General features: G+C 51.4%; 1 non-coding gene across 1 annotated transcript; it reads left to right on the forward strand.

Annotated features, from left to right (window-relative positions):
* Window positions 1-16049: 16049 nt before the first annotated feature.
* On the forward strand, window positions 16050-16120 carry TRNAG-GCC. Its single transcript has one exon. It is a non-coding gene; the product is annotated as a tRNA-Gly (tRNA).
* Window positions 16121-17948: the final 1828 nt, after the last annotated feature.

Raw genomic sequence — 17948 nt, forward strand, 5'->3', positions numbered from 1 at the left:
GATCTCTCACTCCTACTTAGCCTCGAGCATCCCTCCCCGCAACCCAATCTGCACATTTCGGTCTTCTAACACCAGACTACTTTCTGCACCTCCATTTCACCTCTCTCCTTGTTGAAGCCTTGTTCGCATCCTCCCTCCGGCCTGGAATTCCCTCCCACTTCGTGTCCGGCCGCCATCGCTCTCCCCAGCGTCAAAGCCCTCCTAGATTCATATCTTCTCCAAGACGTTTTCCCTGACCAACCTCTCATCTCTCCGTCCTATTCACCCTCCCTTCCGCATCACCTAAGCCCTTCGATCTGTACCCTCTAAGCGCTTTAGCTAGGGTAGATACAAGTGAATCCTGTTGGACCCGATCCCTGTCCCACAGGGGGCTCACACTCTTAATCCCCATTTTTACAGATGAGGTAACTGAGGCCCAGAGAAATTGAAAGTGACTTGCCCAAGGTCACACGGCAGACATGCGGTGGAGTCAGGACAGGAACCCAGGTCCTTCTGACTCTCAGGCCCGGGCTCTATCCTCTAAACCATGCTGCCAAGCCATAAGCACTGTACTAAATGCTCGGGAAGTCAAGTCGGGATACGGCACACGCCTAGACCAGCACGGTGGCCGTTTGGTTGAAAAAGACAGCAGTGTGGCCGAGTGGAGAGAGCAAGGGCCTGGGAGTCATTAGGAGGTGGGTTTGAATCCCAGCTCCGCCACTTGGCTGCTGTGAGACTTTGGGCGATTCACTTCGCTTCTCTGTGCCTCAGTTTCTTCAACTGTAAAACGGGAATTAAATAGCTGTTCTCCCTCCTACTTAGACTGGGAGACGGGGACTGGGGCCGACCGAATTCACTTGTACCTAGCAGTGCTTAGAACAGTATTTGACCCATAGTAAGTGCTTTACAAATACCACAAGAGAGGGTGGATGCGAGAAACGTTGTAGAGGAAAAATCACCAGGATCTGTCAACAGACGTAAGGTCTGTGAGCTTTAGCATGGCTTAATGGGTAGAGCAGGAGTCAGAAGGTCATGGCTTCTAATCCCAGCTCTGCCACTCGTCTGCTGTGTGACTTTGGACAAGTCACTTTACTTCTCTGTGCCTCAGTGACCTCATCTGTAAAATGGGGAATAAGACTGTGAGCCCCATCTGGGACAGGGACCGTGTCTAACCCGATTTGCTTGTAGCTGGCGCTTAGTACAGCGCCTGGCACATAGTAAGCACTTAACAGATACCACAGCTTTTATTATTGTTATTATTATCACAGAAGGATGGTGGTATCTCCAGTCAGTCGGTCAGTCAATAGTATTTATTGAGTGCCTACTGTGTGCAGAGCACTGTACTAAGCACTTGAGAGAGCACGACATAACAATAAACAGACACTTTCTCTGCCCACATCCAGCTCACGGTCTAGAGCTTGAGAAGGTCTTGGTCTTGAGAAGCAGCGTGGCTTAGTGGAAAGAGCGCGGGCTTGGGGGTCAGAGGTCGTGGGTTCGAATCCCGACTCCGCCGCTTGTCTGCTGTGTGACCTTGGGCAGGTCACTTCGCTGCTCTGGGCCTCAGTGACCTCATCTGTCAAAATGGGGATTTAAAAAATGTGAGCCCCACGTGGGACAATCTGCTTACACTCTATCTACCCCAGCGCTTACAACAGTGCTCTGCACATAGTAAGCGCTTAACAACTATCGTAATTATCATCATTATTAGAGCACGGCTCAGTGGAAAGAGCGCGGGCTCGGGAGTCAGAGGTCGAGGGTTCTAATCCCGGCTCCGCCACTCGTCTGCTGTGTGCCCTTGGGCGAGTCACTTCACTTCTCTGTGCCTCAGTGACCTCATCTGTAAAATGGGAATTAAATAGCTGTTCTCCCTCCTACTTAGACTGTGAGTCCCATGTGAGACTGGGACTGGGGCCGACCTAATTCACTTGTCCCTACCGGTGCTTAGAACAGTATTTGACCCATAGTAAGTGCTTTTAAAATGTGATTTAAAAAATGTGAGCCCCACAACGGACAATCTGTTTACCCTGTATCTACCCCGGCGCTTAGAACGGTGCTCTGCACATAGTAAGCGCTTAACAAATACCGTAATTATTATTAGAGTGGGAGACAGACATTAATATAAATAAATACATTACAGCTATGTAATTATGTGCCTTCCATAAGGTTTTGAAGGTGGGGAGGGTAATTGTCTGCTGGATACAAGGAGGGAAGCTGTTCCTGGCAGGACAGAGGCAGGATGCGGGCGAGAGGTCGGCGGCGAGACAGACGAGATGGAGGTACGGTGAGAAGGTCAGCTTCAGAGGAGTTAAGTGTGGGCGGCTGGGTTGAGGCAGGAGAGTAGGGAGGTAAAGTAACAGGGGGAAAGGTGACCCAGTGCTCTGAAGCCGAGGGTAAGGAGTTTCCGTTTGATGCCGAGGTGGATGGGCAGCCACTGGAGTGTCTTGAGGAGTGGGGAAAGATGGCCTGAACGTTTCTGTAGAAAAACGATCCGGGCGGCAGAGCGAAGTACGGACTGGTGTGGCGAGAGACGGGAGGCGGGGAGGTCGGCAAGAGGCCGATAGAGTGATTAAGGCGGGAGAGGGTGAATGATCGGATTAACACGGTAACAGGTCGGATGGGGAGGAAAGGGCAGATTTTAGCCACGGTGTGGAGGTAGAACTGACAGGATTTCCCAGGATGGGAAAGTCAGGGGGAGGACAGGGTTTGGGTGGGAAGGTAGGAAGTTCTAATAGACACGGTATCGTCCACCGTGATGGAAAAGTTAAGTCGAGGAGAGGATTTGTGGAGGGGGGAGAGGAGGGATTCGGAATGGAGATGGGGAGGCTAGAGCAATTAGCTTTGGTCACGGAGTTTTCTTAGGGTCTCTGAAGACTTCTCTCCCTTGGAAAAGTGACGGCTAGACTGTGAGCCCCACAGAGGGAAGGGTCTGTGTCTGATCTCGTGACCTCGCCCTGAGGCCTGCCCAGAGCTCCTCCCCTTCTCTCCCAGCAGGAAGATGGGAGAAAGTACCCAGGCCCTGGAAAAGGGAGGAAGCTGGGTCTGGCAGGGCCCACGGTCTACCTGCAAACTATCAGTAAAGTCCTCACTTTACTGATAATTTTACTTGATTTACTGATAATTTTACTTTGATAACTTCACTTTACTGGAGGCTCCACCTCCAGCCTCTCCATGGGGCTGGGCAGGCTGAGCTAGAGCGTCCCAGGGCCCGGGGCAAGGCTACTCCGGCCCCTTTTGAGCTATAATAGTCCTAGGGTGCCACTTTGGGTGCCGTTTTAGGGTCCCCCAGGCTGGAGGAGCTCCACAGCGAACACTCCCAAGCGCCACAGAAGACCTCTCATTTAGAGCCCTCCAAGAGAGCTGTTTTTCGGGCCCATTCCCAAACCCCACCCTATGCCCACAAAAGAAATGAGCTCGCCCGGCTGGGCCCGTCACCTTGCTGCAGGCATCGAGGAGGGTGGTGGGGGAGCTCAAATAAACTGCAGGAATCATTCATCTCTCTCGAGGGGCAGGGGAAACACCCAAGTACCATCCACCGCTTGTGCTTTCCGCTGGTACATAGATAGGCAACTGGCCCAGGAGTGGTTCAGGCTTCTTGTGGGTAGGAAGTCATGGGGGTGTGGGGCTGGAACCGGGGGGAGATGAAGAGAGGGAGAAGAGGGAAATCAATCAACCAGCGGTATTTGAAAAGCAGCATAGCCTACTGGCAAGAGCCCAGGCTTGGGAGTCAAGAGGTCTTGGGTTCTAATCCCGGCTCCGCCACTTGTCTGCTGTGTGACCTTGGGCAAGCCGCTTATCTTCCCTGGGCCTCAGTTACCTCATCTGTAAAAATGGGGATTAAGGCTGTGAGTCCCAAGTGGGACAACCTGATGACGTTGTATCTACCCCAGTGCTCAGAACGGTGCTCGGCACATAGTAGGCACTTGACAAATACCATATTAATTATTCTCATTCATTGAGTGCTTACTGTGTGTAGAGCACTGTACTAAGCACTTGGGAGAGTACAATACAATCCTAGCTCACGAACAGTTTACAGCCTACAGGGGATGGCAGACAATTAAATAAATTACAGCGAGAGAAAACGGTACAGTGTGAGGAATAAAAGAGAGGGAAGAGTAGGGTGACCTCAAAAGAGGGTGAGGTAGTCTCAACCCCATGTGGGATAGGGACTGTGTCTGAGGTGCACAGATTGAATTCACCTCAGCTTTAGCACAGCCATGACTTTCCCAAGGCATCTTGATGGCAGCCGCAGCGGTTACTCATTCATCGTTTCTTCACCCATTCAACCCAGCGGAATTACCTCTGCCCGAACCAAGCACCAACCGTAACTGCAGTTATTATTATTATTATCATCATTGCTATCTGTTACACACCAAGCACCGTATGCCAATGCTATGCTATGCTATGTTATGCTATGCTATGCTATGCATAGCATAGCATATGTTATGCTATGCTATGCTATGTGCCAAGCACCGTACCAAGCACTTGGATAGATGGAAGGTAACCGGGCTGGGGACAGTCCCTGTCCTTCAAAGGGCTCACGGTCTGAAGGGAGAGAATGAAACTGAGGCCCCGAGAAGTTGCCCAGGGCAACACAACAGGCACATAGCGGGGCCGGGATTAGAACCCGGATTCTCTGACTCCTGGGCCCATGCTCTTTCCACTACACCACACTGCTTCCCTACCCAGCTTTGTTACAAGTACCTGAAGGTCAGACCGGTAGACTCCAGTGGTCACAGGTCTCCCTAACTCTCATTCTCAATCCATGCCAAGCGGCGCAGATGGCACCGCGTTCAAAGTCAGGAGTGGAGGTGATGAGAGGGCTGGGACTTGAAGAACATTTGGAAAGGGAGGAAAAATCAGCAAACCACAGTGCCTTCCAACTCCAGTCCCAGGCAAAACACAGACCCAAAGAGCTAGTGATGTAGACGTCCTGCTCGAGAAATGGAGTGGGGCTTCTGGGAGAACAAATGTCAGATGGGAAAAAGCTAGCCGGGGAAACTCCCTAATCCCAGGAGAGAGAAGTGCAAGGCAAAACCTGTCTGGCCGAACTGCGGGCAGGGGGAGGAAGGGAACTTCGCACAGTGCTTGGTGCATATTAAGCCTGCAATAAATTCCCCAGTTCTGATTATTATTATCGGGATAGCTCTGCTTCTCATCCCCCTCTGTCAGAGGAGAAGGCCACTCTTCTTCCCCACATCCAGCCACCTGAGAGCGATGTCCGCGCTCGCAAATCCCAGGACCAAGAAAGAGCCGAAGGAATAATGACAACGATAATAGTCCCGGTATCTTTTAAGCACTTACAATCTGCCAAGGGCTGGGAGAGATAAACTCCACAGCCTTTGCCTCACACAGGACTCGGTCTATGGGCGAGGGAGAAAAGGTATTGAATCCTCTTCGTTGAGTTGGGGATTTTCCAGAAGAGGGAACCAAGGCACAGAGAAGCCAAGTGAATTAATCCGGGTCACACAGCAGGCAAGCGACGCAGCTGGGATTAGAACCCAGGTCCTGCTGACTCCCAGGCCCGTGCTCTTTCTACTAGGCCCCACGGCTTCGTAGACGTGCCCCTTAGAAAATGATTTCAGTCACTTAACTGGAGTTAAAAAAGACCCATATCCCACCCATAGAAATGAGAGAATAACCAAAGAGAATTTGAATTATCTGTGTGTGTGTGTGTGTGTGTGTGTGTTGTGTATTGTGAAATGTCACAGTCACATTAATTACTCTTTGCAACACCTCCGTGAGGTGGGGAAGTATTATTAGGTTGCCACTTGGCTGGTCAGAAAAATGAGGTACAAAAAGAGATAGAGGAATTGTTGAGCGCTGCAGAGAATGAGTCAGCGACGAAACAAGGAAATGGAGCCCCATCCACACCGCTTCCTGATTTCCTCCATAAATACCAAAGGTCCTTCATTCTCTGCCGCTTGGGGTTCGGCCGCAGGAATTTTCCAGGAGTAGAAGCACAGGGGTTGACGGCTGCCATTCGGTTCATTCGTTCGGTCGTATTTACTGAGCACTTACTATGTGCCGATCGCTGTACTAAGCGCCGGGAGAGTACGATGTAACAATCAACAGACACATTCCCTGCCCACAGTGAGCTTACAGTTCCCCTTACAGTGAAGAAGCCACTGCTTCTCGGCTGGCATTTCCTTCTTCTCTCACTCAGTACGGTGCTCTCAACACAGTAAGTGCTTAATAAATACTCTTACTAATACCTCTCTTTGTATTTGCTTACTGTGTGCCAAGCACTGGGGTAAATACAAGACAATCCTCATCCTCATCCCACGTTTGGAGTCTAAGTACGAGGGAGGAGGACCGAATCCCCATTTTAAGATGAGGAAACTGAGGCAGAGAAGAGTTATGTGGCTTGCCTAAGGGCACACGGCAGACAAGGGGGCTGGGCTTAGAACCCAGGTCCTCTGACTCCCGTCCCCATGCTCTCTCCACTGGGCCACACTGCTTCCCACATTGCATTCTACAACCACTTCTTCCTAGTATACCTATCACTAATGCCAAAGTCGCCTCTCCCAGAAAGCAAATTTTACCGCAACTCGGCCTTCTTTCTCCTAGAATTGGATCTGTCCCATTTTGGAGGGGCTTGGTGCAAAAGAGACCGGGCAATCTGACACCACCGAGCCTCCAGATATTCTGAATACGTCGTCTGTGGGGCAGACGGTCTTTTGGAAATAGCGTTTGGTTTCTTAATCAACTGAAAGTTTGCCTGGCTGGTTATTCCACAGGAAGGCGCGGCCTGCTTCCCGCTCTGATATCACAACCGAACCAACCTACCAGCCCAGAGAATAAAAGCTAAAACCCAAAGTATTACGGCCCTCTCCGTTTTTCAGCCCGCGGACCCGACTGTAAAACGCCAGCCTCCGGTGGCTTTGCCTCAGCTGATGGCTGGCCTCGGGACGCGACACTGCCGGCAGTACTTGTTTCTACCAATTAAGAAACGCCTGAGGCCGCCCCCAGGCTGACGGTAGAAATTATAACAAATCAACACCAGTATGCACTTAACGGGCAAATGGAAGGATAAATGCCTAAAGGGTCCCAAAGACTGAAGTTGGGGCACGGTCTTTCTGATCAATCGATCGTATTCTATCAGTCGACGCTATTTATCGAGTGCTTACTACGTAAGCGCTTGAGAGAGTGCGATACAACAGAATTGGCAGACCCGTTCCCTGCCCGTAACCAACTCGCAGTCTAGCGACGAGCTTACGGTTCAGATCGGGCAACGGTTTCGTCTTCCGCAGTCCGCCGGCCCGGACGGCAGAGCGGAGGCGGCGAACGTGAGCGGGTGAGTCCCGCCCGGCCCAGTCGTAGGGAGCCGGCAGCGGGCGGGCAGGCGGGTGGGCAGCCACAAGGGTGAGGCGGGTGTACGAGACCCTTCTAGCTCCCGTCCTCTCCGGGATCGAGTCACAGAGCAAGCGTCTCCCTCCCTTCCCCCGCCCCGTGCCACCGCTCCCCATCCCCGCTCACGGGACACGTCTGCTGTGCTCTCCGGGGGCAGCGGGCACCGCAGAGGACCGTGCGGGCGGGGAGTGCTTCCCGTGCACCGGGCAGGGGACGGCGGGGGTCTCGAAAATCCGCCCGGGGCACCAAATGCCAGCCCTGCGACCTGAGACTGCATCCACACTGAACCGCTTTCCTCGCCAGTGCATCCCACAGAGCCAAACTTCTGGTAGCCACACCTCCCCTTCCCTCTGCCCCAACCTGGGAGATCGGGGCAGGCGGGAATTAGAATGGGGCGGGCTGGAGCGGACGGGGGCGGGACGGAGTAGATTAGAACATGCTGGAAAGAGGGGTTGGGGGAAGCCTTTGATGTGGGCCTTGCTCCATCCCTTCCCGGCTGGGTCTCGGGCCGGACGGAGGCGAAGGCGAGGGGTAGAGTCTCAAGGTGGACCTAGCCAGGCTAACGGTCACAGCAGTTGTTAGGACCTTGGGACCTCATGACATGGCGCCATTTGCAACATGATGTCCTGTGGCTCGTCCGCATAAAAAGGCTACCAACTCCTCCCTCCCGAAAGTCCTTCCTAGGACCGATTCCTGTCCATGCCCAGATGGCCCGAAGCCCTGAACGTCCGACCCTGCCTTCAACCTCTGAGTCATCGCCTTCAGTTTCCAGTGCCATTTCTCCGACTGGCGCAGAGCCCTCTTGCAGGAGGTAGGGATGGACGGTAACACGGCTGGACCACGGGCCTGGGAGTCGGAAGGTCATGGGTTCTAATCCTGGCCCCACCATCTGTCTGCTGTGTGACCTTGGGCAAGCTACGTACCTTCTCTGTGCCTCAGTTACCGCATCTGGAAAACGGGAATGGAGACTGTGAGCCCCACGTGGGGCAACCTGACTACCTTGTATCTACCCCAGCGCTTAGAATGGTACTTAGCGCATAGTAAGTGCTTAACCAATGCCATAATTATAATTATTATTATTATTATTATCATCTGTAAAATGACGATTGAGCCTGTGAGCCCCATGTGGGACAGGGACTGTGTCCAACCCGAACTGCTTGTATCTACCCCAGTGCTTAGAAGCAGCATGGCTCAGTGGAGAAGCAGTGTGGCTCAGTGGAAAGAGCCCGGGCTTGGGAGTCAGAGGTCATGGGTTCGAATCCCAGCTCTGCCACTTGTCAGCTGTGTGACTGTGGGTAAGTCACTTAACTTCTCTGCGCCTCAGTTACCTCATCTGTAAAATGGGGATTAAGACTGTGAGCCCCACTCGGGACAACCTGATTCCCCTGTGTCCACCCCAGCGCTTAGAACAGTGGTCTGCACATAGTAAGTGCTTAACAAATACCAACATCATTATTATTATTATTAGAGCAGTGCTTGACACGTAGTCAGCATATAACAGATACTATCGTTATTTGTTATAGCAGTACAGTGCCTGGAACAAAGTAAGCGCTTAACAAACCCCACAGTGATTCTTATTCCCATTCGCTCTGCTCCCACCTCCACAATCTCCCCGTCTCCGGGTCCTCTGAAGCCCAAATTAACCAAAGTTGCCTCTGGGCTAGCGGAAGGATGCTAGCTGCCTTATCCCTGCTACGGAGCTACCGGACAGGAGATGGGTCCTAGTCCCAACTCCGCAAGGAAGGGAATTTCCCCCTTTCCCTCTGCCTCTCCCCCCTCCCTTCCCCTCCCCTCAGCACTGTGCTCATTTGTATATATTATTTATTACCCTGTTTATTTGTGTTAATGCGGTGTACATCCCCTTGATTCTATTTATGATGATGAAGTTGTCTTGTTTTTCCTTCATTCATTTGTTCAATAGTATTTATTGAGCGCTTATTATGTGCAGAACACTGTACTAAGCGCTTGGAATGTACGATTCGGCAACAGATAGAGACAATCCGTCCGTCTCCCCCGCTTAGACTTGTGCGCCCGTCAGTGGGAAGGGATCGTCTCTATCTGTTGCCGAACTGTCCATTCCAAGCGCTTAGTACAGTGGTCTGCACACAGTAAGCACTCAGTAGATACTACTGAATGAATGATTGAATTGCTGCTGGGGCTAAACTCTCTGACCAAAGAACCAGCAAGGGTGCGCCACGAGGTGGGAGGGCCCAGCGGGAATCCTGAAAAACAGCCGCCCAACCGGGGGAGTCGGTGCTGCGAGACGGAGCCCGAACGCCATCCTGCCGAGGCCGGCCGCTCCGAGAGGGGGCTGGAAGCTGGCGGGAGTCACAGAGCGTGTGTCCCAGAAAAACCATCATCTCTAGCGGTGGTGGACAGCCTTGTCTGCAGCTCACTCTAACCGAAGAAGGCAACTATCCCGGTCCACTGCCTTCGGACAAACGCTCTCCCTTTCTCTCACTAGTTCGTTCTCTCTCTCCCCCCGCCACTCTTCGGGGGAAGGAGGGCAGGGCCTGAACTTCCACCTGACCCGTTTCAACTGGCCTAGCCTGCCTGGAAGGCCGCTCTGGACCAAGGGGATCCCAGATCAGCAGGCGAGGGTGGCCCAGGACGCTTGCCCTCGTGTCATCTCTTTTCACCAGCCTCTCGTCCGTCCCCACGGCTTGTCTCCCGGGACCTACCCAAGCAGCTGCTGCCCCAGATGCCGAACAGTGATGCGCCATTTTCATAACCCTCCTGAAAACCCACCCCCTCCTCCCGGAGGCCTTCCCCAACTGGCTCCCCCTGCCATCCCATCATACTCCTTACGGCACAGACATTCGCGCATCTATATAGTCCACGGCAAAAATCCGCCTTTCCCTCTCCTGCCAGACTGCTGCAGGTACTTAACCTATCCCGCCTTGAGTACATCATCAGGCTCCTTGCTGACCTCCCTGCCTCCTGTCTCTCCCATTTCAGTCCATGCCTCATTGACCTGCATGGATCACCTTTCTGCAAAAGCGTTCAGCCTCTGATTCCCCAGTTAAGAACCTCCAGGAATTGCCCATCCGCCCCCTCAACAAACAGAAATTCCTTCCCATCGGTTTTAAAGCACTCCATCGCCTTGCCCCCTCCTACCTCGCCGCCCTCATTTCCTACTAGGACCCAGCCCAGACGCTTCGTTCCTCTAAAGCCAACCTACTCACTGTAGCTCAGTCTCATCTATCCCGCCACTGACCCCTCACCCACATCCTGTCTCTGGCCTGGAACCGACTCCCTCTTCATATCTGACAATCGCGCTACCCGCCCTCAAAGCCTTATTAAAAGCACATCTCCTCCAAGAGGCCTTCCCAGATGAAGTCCTCGTTTCCTCTTTTCCCAATTCTTTCTGCGTCAACTTGGATTCCTATCCTTTACCCACCCTCACTCAGCCCCAGAGCCCTCGGGTACATACCCGTAATTTATTTATATTAATGTCCGTCTCCCCCGTTAGACTGTACGCCCTTTGTGGGCGGAGAACATGTTCACCACCTCTGTTACGTTGTACTCTCCCAAGCGCGTAAAATAGCGCTCTGCACTCAACAGATACGACCGAATGATCCCGAATACTTAATTCACTGTTCTGAGCGCTCGTATAAGTACAAGAGAGTTAGTGGGCGTGACTCCTGCCCTCAAGAAGCTTACACTCTAGCAGGGTACACAGACCCTGAAATCAACCACAGGAAGGGAAGCAACAGAAAATAAAGACATAATAATAAGTGCTGGGGGTGGTGGAGTCAGTGTTGCTCTCTGTATTACGACCCAGTTCGGCAGTAATAACGTCCTCTTGCCGTAACCATCTCGGAACAACGAAGACTCCCCAGAAGGCCCGTGCTGCTGAACGCAAGACCTCTTCACTGCAAACACGAGTGTGATAGGAGATAAAAGAACTGCAAAGACGGTGGGGTAATTAGGAAGAGGAAGACACAGCTTCCCTCTGTAGCGAGAGCCTAGTAAGGACATGTTACATAGCAATTTGGCTGCTGCCAAGTAACACGCGGTTTATGAGAGTGCGTTTCTATAAAAAGGCTCACAATAGAGTTTTCCCAGGGGTCTCCAATTTTAGCTGAGTTGGCTGTGTCGGGTAGATTATTAAGAGTGTGTTTGGCTCAGGACCTAGACATTGGCAACTCTAGGTAAGGGGCAAGCTCTTACCTTGGTAGGCAGGTAAGAATTCCTCCCTAGGAATCCCCATTTGGAAAGACTGAGCGCTTGGGGGAGTATAATAGTGCCGAAGCAGCGTGGTCTAGTGGACAGAGCCCAGGCCTGGGAGTCAGAAAGACCCGGGTACTGATCCCTGCTCCGCCACTTGTATTTCTCTGTGCCTCAGTTACCTCATCTGTAAAACGGGGATTAAGACTGTGAGCCCCGAGTGAGACGGGGACTGTGCCCAACCCAGTGATCTTGTATCTAGTATCTACCCCACAGTTTAGTACAGTGCCTGGCACATAGTAAGTGCTTAACAAATCCCATAAAAAATAGTGTGGCTAATAATAATCCTATTGATAACACTCCTCCACAATTAGGAATGCAATATTAGAAATAAAGCTCTATAAATAAAATGTTAAAGCACTGGGGGAGGTACAAGATAACCAAAGGTCCTCTCAAAGGTCACCCATGACCTCCTCCTTGCCAAATCCAATGGCTCCTACTCTATCCTGATCCTCCTCGACCCCTCGGCTGCTTTCGACACCGTCGACCAGTCCCTTCTCCTCCACAGGTTAACCGACCTCGGCTTTACGGACTCCGTCCTCTCCCGGTTCTCCTCTTATCTCTCTGGCCGTTCATTCTCGGTCTCCTTCGCGGGCTCCTCCTCCCCCTCCCGTCCCCTAACTGTAGGGGTTCCTCAAGGGTCAGTTTCTGGTCCCCTTCTGTTCTCCATCTACGTTCACTCCCTTGGTGAACTCATTCGCTCCCACGGCTTCAACTATCACCTCTACGCAGACGATACCCAAATCTACATCTCCTCCCGTTCTCTCTCCCTCCCTCCAGGCTCCTATCTCCTCCCGCCTTCAGGACGTCTCCACCTGGCTGTCCTCCTGCCACCTAAAGCTCAACGTGTCCAAGACTGAGCTCCTTATCTTCCCTCCCAAACCTAGTCCTCTCCCTGATCTTCCCGTCACTGTGGACGGCACTACCGTCCTCCCTGTCTCACAAGCCCGCAACCTCGGTGTCATCCTTGGCTCGGCTCTCTCGTTCACCCCACACTTCCAATCCGTCACCAACACCTGCCGGTCTCACCTTCACGACATCGCCAAGATCCACCATTTCCTCTCCATCCAACCCGCTACCTTGTTAATACAATCATTCATTCATTCATTCATTCAATAGTATTTATTGAGCGCTTACTATGTGCAGAGCACTGTACTAAGCGCTTGGGATGAACAAGTCGGCAACAGATAGAGACAGTCCCTGCCGTTTGACGGGCTTACAGTCTAATCGGGGGAGACAGACAGACAAGAACAATGGCACTAAACAGCGTCAAGGGAAGAACATCACTCATCCTATCCCCATTGGATTACTGCATCGGCATCCTTTCCGATCTCCCATCCTCCTGTCTCTCCCCACTTCAGTCTATACTTCACCCCGCTGCCCGGATTATCTTCTACAGAAACGCTCTGGGCCTGTCACCCCCCTCCTCAAAATTCTCCCGTGGTCACCTATCGACTTTCGTATCAAGCAAAAACTCCTCACTATTGGCTTCAAAGGTCTCCATCCCCTTGCCCCCTCCTACCTCACCTCCCCTTCTCTCCTCCTCCATCCCAGCCCCACACTCCGCTCCTCTGCCGCGAACCTCCTCACTGGGACTCGTTCCCGCCCGTCCCGCCGTCGACCCCCGGCCCGCGTCCTACCTCTGGCCTGGACTGCCCTCCCTCTTCACATACGCCAGACTAGCTCGTTTCCCCCCTTCAAAGCCTTACTGAAAAGCTCACCTCCTCCAGGCCTTCCGAGACCGAGCCCCCCTTGTCTTCTGCTCCACCCCCCACCCCCACCCCACGGCACGTGTATATATGCATATATTTTTCTATTTATTTTATTAATGATGTGTATATATCTATAATTCTCTTTATTTAAATCGATGCTATTGATGCCTGGCTACTTGTTTTGTCTTGTCGTCTGTCTCCCCCCTTCTAGACTGTGAGCCCGTTGTTGGGGAGGGATTGTCTCTGTTGCCGAAATGTACTTTCCAAACGCTTATTACGGTGCTCTGCACACGGTAAGCGCTCCGGAACTACGATCGAATGAAGGAATGATCAGGTCAGACGCGGTCCCTGTCCCACGTAGGGCTCACAGTCTAAGGGGGAGGGAGGATAGGCATTGACACCATCCCTGCCCACAAGGAGCTCAGAGTCTCACTCTGAGGATAAATGAGGTTTGAGAGGAATGCAGGATGCTAGAGTGTCTATCTGTTAAATAAAAAGCTAAGCCAAATGAAAACAAAGAACTTTCCCCTGGACATTTTAATATACGAACGGGGGCGTATCTTGAAATGAATTGGTGTTATAAAAGCCCACCTTTGCTGCAATTCCACCATTTTGCCTCCACCACCACGAGGGAATCAATCAGATTTATGGAGTGCTGACTGTGGGCAGAGCACCGTACTAAGCACTCGAGAGAGTACAGAAATCACAATATAACCAACACATTCCCTGCCCACGACGAGCTTACAGTCTAGAGGGGGAGACAGACATTAAGAGAAATAAACTCGGGATGTGTACGTAAGTGCCGTGGGGCTGGGAGGGGGGATGAATAAAGGAAACGAGTCATGGCGACGCAGGGGGGAGGGGAAGAGAAGGAAAAGATGGCTTAGTCAGGGAAGGCCTCTTGGAGGAGACGGGCCTTGGGTAAGGCAGTAACTCTCCGTCGGCTGTGAGGAGGGAGGGCTTTCAGGGCCAGAGGCAGGAGGTGGGCGAGAGGTTGGCAGCGAGACAGACGTACGGCGAGGCCTCAGAGGAACAAAGCGTGCGAGCTGGGTTGGAGTAGGAGAGTAGCGAGGTCAGGTAGGAGGGGGCGAGGTGTTTAAAGCCGACGGTGAAGGATTTTCTGTTCGACGTGGAGGTGGCCGGGTGACTACTGGAGGTTCTTGAGAAGCGGGGAAACAGGGACTGAACGTTTTTACAGAAAAACGATCCGTGCAGCACAGTGAAGTACGGACTGGACCGGGGAGAGCAAGGAGACAGATATGGCAATTGAGGCGAAGTATGGTAGAAGATAGGAAATACAGTCTTCAGTTCAAAAGCAAAACGTTGGCTAAAACACACAGATCTCATTTAGGCCCCCAGTGGTGTCTATCTCTTCGAATAACCCGAAACCGTTGTGTTCGTCTTCTGGATATTCTGAGAGTTTCCAGATGCAGGTACACCTTCTGCGAGGAAACAGGAAAAAAACAAAACCACTCAAAATAGATCCAGAACTACAGAAACCACATCTGCTTCAAATATATTCCCTCCACAATTAGGAAGGCAATATTAGAAATAGAGCTCTATAAATAAAATGCTCATCAATAATACCCCAAATTCCTTCCGACGACAAAACTTCATATTGCGATTCTGAGACGAGGAGGCTCAGGACTTGACCGTTAGCAATACGCACTTCTGATAGTCAACGGCAAGAGCTTAGCACAGTGCTCCTCACACTGTGCTGAGAAGCAGCGTGGCGCAGTGGAAAGAGCATGGGCTTTGGAGTCAGGGCTCATGAGTTCAAATCCCAGCTCTGTCACTCGTCAGCTGTGTGACTGTGGGCAAGTCACTTAACTTCTCTGTGCCTCAGTTCCCTCATCTGTAAAATGGGGATTAAGACTGTGAGCCCCACGTGGGACAACCTGATTCCCCTGTGTTTACCCCAGCGCTTAGAACAGTGCTCGGCACATAGTAAGCGCTTAACAAATACCAACATTATTATTATTATTACAGTACGCACTCAATGAATACCACTGACTGAGTTGCCCGCCAGGGAGACAATACAGCTCAGCATCCCCCGTGCTTATGACGGCTGAGGTGAAATAAAAAAATCTGGGCTGCATCATCTATGCACTTGGATCTGTGACCTTTGAGCTTTTGGTATTTGCCCCACCCTCGACCCACAGCACTTATAAAAAATATCTTTCAGTTATATAATATTGATTTACGTCCGTCTCCCGCTCTAGACCATAAGCTCGTTTGGGGCAGGGAATGTTTCTGCCAACTCTGCTGTATTGCACTCTCCCAAGCATTGCTCGGGACGTAGTATGCGCTCCGTAAGTACCGTTGGCGAGGAGGAAGATGACGCGCAGAGAGAGACGGGAGACGGCAGCATATACCCAGACCTGGATTTCTGGGAGCCGAGAAACTGGGAGGCTTCACTCTGATCTTCGGAGGAAGTTGTTTCATTCGATAAAGAACACACCCACTAGCCTCCCCCTTCCGGGGAAGAGGTCAGGTATGGGCCCCTTCTTTCATTCCATTCCTTTAAGGAGTGGGGGTCAAATGAAACCAATCCTATTTCAGCCAGGACAGCGAGAGAGCTCTACCCTACAGAAAGGTTGGCGCGACTGCAATAAAACAAAAAAAGCTAACCTTTCGCATTAATGTTGAAAGTTAACTCCGCGGAAAGAAGGGCGGGCACAGAGCGGCGAGTTCCTTTAATTCAGAAAAGCGGGGCGTGGAGGGTTTCCTGTGGTCCGATTTTGTATATTTTCAATCCATCATATTTATTAAGTACTTGCATTGGTGGTTCAGCGGTAGAATTCCCGCCTGCCACGCGGGAGGCCCGGGTTCGATTCCCGGCCAATGCATCGAAATCTTATAGAGAAGCAGCGTGGCTCAGTGGAAGGAACACGGGCTTGGGAGTCAGAGTCATGGGTTCAAATCCCGGCTCGGCCGCTTGTCGGCTGTGTGACTCTGGGCAAGTCGCTTGACTTCTCTGTGCCTCAGTGACCTCATCTGTAAAATGGGGATTAAGACTGTGAGCCCCACGTGGGACAACCTGATCACCTTGTATCCTCTCCAGCGCTTAGAACATTGCATTGCACATAGTAAGCGCTTAACAAATGCCATCACTATTGGGAGAGCATAATATAATAGAGTTGGTAGACGCGTTCCCTGCCCAGAAGGAGCTTACTGTCTAGAGGGACCTTAAAAAAAAAAGGTTTTGGCTTATAAACCACAACCGCAGGACTCAGTAATAAGAAGCAGCGTGGCTCAGTGGAAAGAGCCCGGGCTTGAGAGTCAGAGGTCATGGGTTCGAATCCCAGCTCTGCCGCTTGGCAGCTGTGTGACTGTGGGCAAGTCACTTCGCTTCTCGGTGCCTCAGTGACCTCATCTGGAAAATGGGGATTAAGACCATGAGCCTCACGTGGGACAATCTGATTACCCTGTATCTATCCCAGTGCTTAGTACAGTGCTCTGCACATAGTAAGCGCTTAACAAATACCAAAATTATTATTATTATATGAACGCATGGCACTGGCTAAGTTATACTAAGAGGTGGCGGAGATTCAAAATAATCAGGTCAGACGCCGTCCCCATCCCACGTGAGGCTCAGTCAAATAGCATTTTCCCCTAAAGGAACCTGTATAACGGTTCGTCTTGAAAATCATTTTCAAGAGCCCCTGGGCTGACCCGATTTTATAGGTTCAACATTTCTGAAGGCTGTTGGAATACACCTGGTACATTCCAAAATAAACTGCGGTACGCTTGCTTTTCATACTAGCTTTGTGGAATACTTATTCCCCTGCAGTCATTTCTTTCTTTCTGCGCTTACCGGCATTCCGTTTATCTTATCTACGACTCTAGAAGTCACCCCCGAGTAGAAAAATTCTAAATCCTTACTGATCTTTGCGTTCACTGGCAGGAAAGTTTTATTTAGTCCAGAAGTTTTGTAGGAGCTTAGGGCCTACCGTTTTCTAGCTTTCAGAGAAGCTGAAAGCTTCTAGTTTTCAGAGAAGCCGCGTGGCTCGGTGGACAGAGCCCGGGCTTGGGAGGCGGAGGTCATGGGTTCGAATCCCGGCTCCGCCGCTTGGCAGCTGTGTGACTTTGGGCAAGTCACTTCACTTCGCTGTGCCTCAGCTCCCTCATCTGTAAAATGAGGATGAAGACTGCGAGCCTCACGTGGGACGACCCGATCGCCCTGTATCTACCCCAGTGCTTAGAACGGTGCTCTGCACATAGTAAGCGCTTAAATACAAACATTATTATTATTAGCTTTTGCATATTTCTTTCCTCATTTCGCTCACCTTCCTAAAGGACCAGTATGATTCTCCCACCTGTGAGGAAACCCAAGTCCTCTCCACAAAACACGAGCAGTGGAGACCACGGTTCGGTATCACCTGGCACACCCGATTTAGGCAGGCATTACATTAATTTATGTACATCAAAGCGTACACGTGTTACTACCGGCAAAGTCACAGGAAATCTGGGCTTTCTGACTCCTATTAAGCAGGCGTACAGTGAAATCAACATGGAGTGATTGGTCCCCTAGTGATTGTTATCTCTGCCAGCTCCTATTTTTTCATCCTCTTCCATGTGATCGCCGAAGCACGTGTTAACAATTTCTTCAGAGTATTTCCTCGATAGATCATTTCGCAAAAAGCTCCGGCTGAAGCGGTAAATGCCTTCGCTTCT

Source organism: Ornithorhynchus anatinus, chromosome X3, assembly GCF_004115215.2.
Source record: "Ornithorhynchus anatinus isolate Pmale09 chromosome X3, mOrnAna1.pri.v4, whole genome shotgun sequence".
NCBI lineage: Eukaryota > Metazoa > Chordata > Mammalia > Monotremata > Ornithorhynchidae > Ornithorhynchus > Ornithorhynchus anatinus.